The 5,969-nt window shown below is 51.1% G+C and overlaps 1 long non-coding RNA gene across 1 annotated transcript; it reads left to right on the top strand.

The window, feature by feature from the left end:
• Positions 1 to 291: 291 nt before the first annotated feature.
• LOC129146424 (uncharacterized) lies at positions 292 to 4,587 on the top strand. Its single transcript, XR_008553126.1, has 4 exons — positions 292 to 1,130; positions 2,450 to 2,699; positions 3,137 to 3,353; positions 4,493 to 4,587. It is a non-coding gene; the product is annotated as an uncharacterized LOC129146424 (long non-coding RNA).
• The last annotated feature ends 1,382 nt before the right edge of the window (positions 4,588 to 5,969 follow it).

Here is a 5,969-nt window from a genome sequence, read left to right as displayed (position 1 = left end):
CTTTAATAACTGGAAAGACAGAAGCCGCGGAAAAGGGTTTTTTTGGGAGGCGGGAAAGCAGACAAAGCCGCGGGAGCCGGGGGAGGAGTTAAAATGGTGTCTGCGTCAACTCCGCCCCGTAAAGGCGGCTTTAAGGTGGTCTCGGCGTCACCCTTCCCCCATAATGGCAGAGCGGGATCTGAGTTGGATGAGGAAGTTAATTGGATCTGTTGAATTTGAAGGGAAAGTTTATGATAACGAGCCTGTAGGCGCATGCGCTCCTCAAGGTGGGCGATTTTGGTTTTTAAGGTCGAGATTAGGGTCAGCGAGTTGTGAGGGCGCAGAGGCAACAGCGGCCGTGTAGTAAGGAGGAGAGTGGGGATTGTAACGTGCAGCCTCCTCCTCCAGGTTGCTCCAATCTACTTCGCCCGCCTCAGGATCCTCCCCTTTTGCGATACTGGTTGCAAAGGTTGCAAAGCAACTCTGATTTCGCTTCTGGAGTTAAGCAGTGGAAAAACTCCGCCCTCTTCTTCAGAGGATCAAGGAGGGTTTGTAGCTACAGAAGTAAGCTTGCTCAGAGAGGGATAAATTTTGTTTTTCTTTTTTATTTTGGGCCGGTCGGGAGAGGCCCTTTCATTTTTTCCTAAGGGTTCTTTTAGTTCTTCTTTGGATGGATCATCCTCCGCATCACTGTGAAACGGAATTAAGTCCTCACAGCGATCATTGGGGGATGGGGCCCCTGCAGTGCTGGGAGAAGCACTTCTAAGCAGTTGTTCTGTTTGGCAAATGGTATTTTTAATATCAGGGTAGGCTTCCTTTTTTGAAATTAAATCATTAATTAGATTCCAGTATGAGAATGCTGTCACCGGAATTTTTTCGGGGCCAAAAGCTTCATAGAAATCATTTAAAGCATCTCCTACCAGTTTCCACCTTTTTTGATCTATTGTGCCCTCTTGAGGGAACCAAGGACACAGGTCTTGAACAAAATCAAAAAAGTGGAGTAGATCCTTTTTTGTGACCCTGACTCCTCGCGTCCTAAGTGCCACTTTTAATTGCTTCACATATATCTCATGCTGGCTTATTTCCTGTCCCATGATTCAGACGCTGTACCTGAGCTTACCTTATCCACTACGCGGCAGGGTCCCACGTCGGTAAGGCTTCCTCCTGAGCTAGCTAGCTTCCTTTTCGGGCGTCTTCTCCCTCTGTAAGTTCTTCCTCATACCCGTACCCGTGCCACATGCTGGGCGCCAAATGTCCGGGCCAGCCTGGCAGATCAACGGGGTACCCGGGGGAGGAAGCAGGGGCTTGGTATGGGACAGGGGTACGCAAGGAGTGGAGACAAAGCCAGGATCATCGCCAGTCTCATTTATTCAAGAATGTGTACAATGTTATATAGGGTTCAGAGGAGGAGGTCTCTCATTATCTCTAGCAAGGAGAGACCACCAATGCAAACAAGCCACAGTAGCAAGCAGGGGGAAAGGTTCAGTCATCACAATAGGAAACTTGAAACCTTCCCTGGAGCTAACATTCAGTACCTGCTTCAGGCAAGAACCCAGATGTTCAGGTCTGGGCCTCAGGTCTGGGCCCATACAGATTCCCAGCGAAGGAACCAAATAAGTTGTCATTTTAGGAATTTCCCAAATACACAATAGAGGTGGTATACATGGAACATGTAAATTTGGGGTTGTTGGGCCTTCATGGTAGCCTAGGGGTAAAGTCATGAGGAGCCTGTGTCGACATCTCAGGCTAGCAGGCAGCACTGCCCCTAAGGTAACTAGGGGGACCCTGGGGACAGGTGAGGCCAGGCCAGGGCTCAGATGCCCCCCACCCCTCCCTTTCCCCCTGTGAGTGTGGGTTGCAAGCTGTGAGAGTGAGTGTGTGCGTGCTCAACGAAGGAGGGTCTGGCCCACCCAGGAGGTGTGTGATGTCTACACCAGGGTCAGCCTGGATGGTGGTGGGACCCTGAGAGTCATGGTGCTCCCTCTTGCCCCAGCTCGGTGCTACCCAGCAGGTGTGTCTGTTTGCTCCCAGAAGGTGCTCTGTGTCCAGGAAACTGAGGAGGCCCAGGGAGTGCATTTCAGTGGCTGGCCTCCCGTAGCCCCTCCCATTGCCCTCCCATCCCTGTGGGATCCCACCCAGAGCAGAGCCCAGTTTGAAGTGCACCCGCAACATTGAGCTTGTCGCACATGTCCATAGGAACTGGCTAGAGTACATAAAGCCCATGGAGGAGCTGCCTCAGGCTGGTGCCCTGGCTTGACTGGGAGGGGTAGGGTCAGGTGCCATGGGAGGAGACCACACGGGCTGGATTTGGACCCTAAGCAGTATGACGTGGGACTTGTAGTTGCCAAATGCAGGGAACAAGACCCCCAAGGGCCCACTATCCTGGGCTGGTCTCCTCTCAGGCTCTAGCATTTGCAACATGTCTGTTGCAAAGTCTGGTGTGCGGCTGATTGTCCTCTTGCATCTCTAGCGCCTTCTCCAGGGTTAACAGGGCTCCCCTGTAGCTCAGGGGACAGGCCGGGAACCCAGCCAATTTGCTGATTGGAAGCCAACAGTCACCAGGGGACTTGAAGGGACACTAGAATCTGCTCCTGCATGTGCGGTTCCAGAGCAACAGGAGAGCCCAGCAGGCCTGCTGGGTCAGACAGAAAATGCCCAAGGTGATCCTGTGGGCTCTGGGGTCACCAAATACATCAAGCCCATGGAGGAGCTGCCCGAGGGTGAGTGACCCAGGCTGGTGGCCTGTCTGGACTGGGAGTGGTAGGGTCAGGTGCTATGGGTAGAGACCACACGGGCTGGATTTGGACCATAAGCAGTATGAGCTGGGACTTGTAATTGCCAAATGTAGGGAACCAGATCCCCCAAGGGCTCAATATCCTGGTCTGGTCGCCTCTCAGGGTCTAGCATGTGGTCTGTTGCAAAGTCTGGTGTGTGTATTTTTTATCATTATTTAAATGGTGACCAAATTTCATATAAAACTAAGGTTTTATTAAGTTTAAGAATGAGAATTTGTTAAATAATTAATATCACTTTCTCTAAAAATCATTGAGCTTGCAGGTTTACTTTTTGCTTCTAATTATAAGAAAACTAAAATTTAATGACCTCACCTAAAAAAATTAAGACAATTAAAATATGTGTTTCTGTATGAGTTATCCAGGATAATAGGGTGGTCCCCAGGCAAAGGGGAAGTTCCAGGTTCCCTGCCCTACCCGGAGGAGGGTGGAGCTAAGCAGGGAGAGAAGAAGTTGCAGAGGAGACTGAGAAAGGAAGCCGGATGGAGCCAGAAGGAGACCTGGAGGAGGCGCATGGAGCCAAGAAACACATGAAGAAACTATCCTTGCCTTTTGGTCGTGGACTGGGTGACACGGATGTGGGTGAGAGACCCATGGGGAGGTGACAATGGCAGTTTTTGTCTTGATTTTCGTTTTACTCTTTTCCTCCCAAACTTGTCTAGTTGTTTCTGATCCTTTTCTGTGGGTCCCCTTGGAAGGTGCTTTAGACTTGGGACAGGCTTTGGGCCTTGGTCTGGGCCAGTCCTGTTTGGGTGGAATTTTACCCACGAGAGGGTGCTTGATTTAGAAACTATATTCTTTACCTTTCCTGTATTGTTTACTAACTGTATTAACGTTCCTTTTCATTAAAATCTCATGTATTATGTTGATGCGGCAGATGGCAGAACCCATTTAGAGCAGGCAGGTTTGTGGTGTCTGGGCTGCCCTTCTCCCTGACCTCTAACAGATTCTTTGTCTTTTCTGTATTGTTTACTAACTGTGTTAAAGTTCCTTTCCATTAAAATCTTACATGTTTTGTGTTGATGCGGCAGATGGCAGAACCTATTTAGAGCAAGCAGCTTTGGGGGTTCTGGGGTGATCTTCTCTGGCCCTGTAACAGACTGACTGCTGACACCTCCTGGAAGACAAGTGACAGGGCCCAAGGATGTTGTCAGCTCCCCAGTGATGAGGTCTTTGTGGTTGAGCCTGGGGTAATCCTGGATGTGACTGGCAAGATATTTTCTGATTGCCATGAGAGCTGCATACTCTGTACTCACCCAGCATTCTGGACCCACCTTCCCCTCCTCACAAAATATAATAGGAATGGCCTTGATGGCGGACAGAATAGAAAGACTGGAACAGAGGTGCCCTAAGACCATAGCTGACTCACAGGGAGGTAGGGATAGAGGGTAATAGCATGACCATTAACCCAGCTGTAGAGGTCGTGACTCTTAGGCACCAGGGCCTTATCACAAGGCATGAGACCCAAGCAGGATCAGATGCTCTAGGGAGTGGAGCACAGACCAGAGGGAAAAGATACAGAGATTGGGCCCATCCTGGAATCTCCACTCCCCATCCTGGTATCTCTGGTCCCTCTTGGATTCTGCGTGGTTATCCAAAATCAGTAACCAACTGACGGCTCACAAGGAGTGACCCCCCCCAAACAGAAGAGGACTGTGTCTGTAAAGTCTCTGCACTGGCTCGGGGCAGCACTCCCTCTGACCAACTCCCTCCCTCCGCAGGGCAGCAGCTTCCTGCCCGCCTGTGACCTGTCAAGTCCGCCCACCAGCCACCATGCAGGCCTCGCTTAGCAAAACCTGCCCCTTTCCCTAATAAACCTGGTCTTTAAATGTAACTACTGTCTCTGTCTCGTGGAGAAACTTGCCCGGAAAACTCGCCGCGTGCCGCTGACAGGGGAGCTCTGCAGACACCTTTCCCAGAGTGAACCCCAGGACCCCACTGTAATGCAACCAACCCATTCCGGGTGGGTTCATGAACGGTTCTAGCAGCCATATGTTCTTCACCATTGTTTGTAGTCGCCGGTCTCCTCCTCACACTCCACTGTCCTCCTCCACCCTCGACACCGCACCCCCACCCTACTCCAGGTGCCGCCATCAGGCCTGCGTTCAGGCCCGCAGGGATGCGTCATCTCTCCTAATGGTGGGAGGGCAGAAAAGCCTGATGCTTCTTACCTTACCCTACAATCCACCCCCTCAGCGTTTTCTGCCAGACCATCTACAAATAGACAATTTTGTTTCTTAGCAAACATAAACAACGCAGCCATGGCACACAAAAGTAAATAGTACACATCACACTATAACAACAAAAGACAACAGAACACAAGTTAGTCCAGGCGAGGTACCAACCTAGTGGCAAAAGACATTCATTGGCACCAGCAGATGATCCACCAAATCTGCTGCCGAAGGCACTGCAGCATGCAAAGTGGGAACTAGCTTATTTAACTCATGATAATCTACCGTCATGCGCCAAGAGCCATTGGCTTCTTCACCTGCCACACCGCCGAATTGTAGGGGCTGTGGGCAGTACGCACAATGCCCGCTTTCTCCAGTTCTGATATTGTGCCCGTAATTTCCTTGTTCCCTCTGGACAACCGATATTGCTTGGTATGAGTCACTCGCCTAGGGACTGGCAGTTGTATGGGCGGATGCTTAGCATGTCCTCTGACCATTGCCTTTACCACACGCACTCTAAGGCGAAACACTCCGGCTGTGGTCTCTAGCCATAAGCCACATAGTACATCCACCCCCAGGATGTACTCCAGGACAGGCGATACATATACTTTACACTCTTTCAGGGGCAATCGCCCAATACCCAGAGATAGTCTCACTGTTGTCACCTTGACACTCTGGCCTCCATAGCCATCAATACAACAAGTAGACCCGTGATATCTTCCTGGATTTCCACAGAGCACAGTACATTCTGCTCCTGTGTCTACCAGAGCTAAAACGCTTTGCACGTTAGTTGGGGACCAGTGGATGGCAAGCTCCACATGTGGCCTCCAGTCCCCGCCCGTCCCCTGTGGACGGGTTCCTTGGCCCTCACCCTACTGAAGGTGATCAGGCCATTACCCGAGGATGAGGTTGGCAGCAAATGGTCTTCCAGGCGCAGGGCGCACTCCTGAGGCCTGGAGCTTCCAGGCTCCCTCTGAGCAGCAGTCCTTCTCATGGGCGTGACCCTCTGGTCTTCTTGCAGCTGCTG

This window comes from Talpa occidentalis, unplaced genomic scaffold (genome assembly GCF_014898055.3).
Source record: "Talpa occidentalis isolate TD23 unplaced genomic scaffold, MPIMG_talOcc4v2.1 talOcc4.2, whole genome shotgun sequence".
Taxonomy (NCBI): domain Eukaryota; kingdom Metazoa; phylum Chordata; class Mammalia; order Eulipotyphla; family Talpidae; genus Talpa; species Talpa occidentalis.
Note: the sequence above shows the minus strand (reverse complement) of the source record. Positions and strands in the feature narration are given on the sequence as shown.